The sequence below is a fragment of the Mandrillus leucophaeus genome, unplaced genomic scaffold (assembly GCF_000951045.1).
Source record: "Mandrillus leucophaeus isolate KB7577 unplaced genomic scaffold, Mleu.le_1.0 Scaffold477, whole genome shotgun sequence".
NCBI classification, from domain to species: domain Eukaryota; kingdom Metazoa; phylum Chordata; class Mammalia; order Primates; family Cercopithecidae; genus Mandrillus; species Mandrillus leucophaeus.
This window is the reverse complement of record NW_012105109.1, coordinates 236887-238325: the sequence shown is the minus strand read 5'-3', so window position 1 is coordinate 238325 and position 1439 is coordinate 236887.

Genomic DNA, 1439 nt, shown 5'->3' with positions numbered 1-1439 from the left:
TTAAACTTATAAGAGAAAATCTTTATTTTCCTTATATCCAAATTACTCTGCTAAATTGTTTTTAGGCATGATTAATAAACCTTTACTGTAAAGGGAAAGGGTCTAAGATTTTAGGTTTTGTGGGCCATATAATCTCTACACAACTATTTGTCTCTGCTATTGCAGTGAGAAAACATTTATAGACAATATACAAATGAATGAGTGTGTCCATGCTGCAATAAAACTTTATTTCCAAAACCAGTCTGTTGGCTGGATGAGGCTTGCAGGCCATAATTTGCCAACCCTTGGTTTACAGCCTAGCTAGATAAACACTGCTTGTTGTAGTCAAAGCTTGCTTTTTAAAACATATATCTCTCATCCTAGCATTGTCATTATGTGTGTATGTGGTTTATTGTTAAATATGTAATATTTAAGGGTCTTTCCTATTTAGTTCTATTGACTAAAAGCTGTTTCATAATTACAATGCACAGACTCTATATAGGTTTTTATTTTGCCATTCAACCTAATAGATAATCCTTATAATTTTGTTTTATTTTTCATGTGTTTGACAGATGAACATGTCTACAGCACTGATGAAAATGTTACCAGAATATAAACAAAAATGAATTTTTCAGGTTAAAACCATTTTTTTTAGTAATATATATCTATTAACCATTAAATAATTTATCAAATTATTCCATTAACTAATCCGTATTGCTTCTTCTTGTCCAAAAGAATATAGTAAGGTACATTACCAAATACATACTTCTGACTTTAGTGGGCATTTAATGTATTATTAGAGGATCCTGATATCTGTATTTTTTAAAGAAATTAAACTCATTCCTAATGATTATACTTTCTTCATCTAACACTATAATATTAACAACATTTGGAAAAAAGTCTAATAATTAACAGTAGATTTACAGAGCATTTTTCAATAATTTTCTAAAATTATCTGAAAAATTTGGCCAGAATCACTGTAAAATTCACATCTGAGCTTATGGAAGCCAACTTTATTCCACTCTAAAATGACAAAATTTTATATTTTTAATTTTATCTTTTAAAGTGTTTTAACATAAGGGTAGTGGAAGACCTTACTAAAGGTAGCTTAGATAGTAACAGATTTGTCATCTCAGTTAACACAAAGGCCAGAGATGGGGCAGATCTACAGGATGCAAAACCTTTCCTTTTTCTCACCTCATAGTAGCCATATGTCTACTGCAATTCTCTGGTTTCATGTGCTTACAAAATGCCCTTTAGTTAAAAATAAAAATAAAGAGAAAGAGAGAAAGAAAGAAAGAGAAAGAAGAAGGAAAAAACATAGAGAAAGAAAATAATTCATTCACGTGTTTATTTAAATTAAGAAAGACGTGCATTTTCCTAGACCTCCCTGTGATGACTAATTTCATGTGTCAGTTTTACTGGGCTAAGGGTTGCTCACAGAGCTGATAAAACATTAT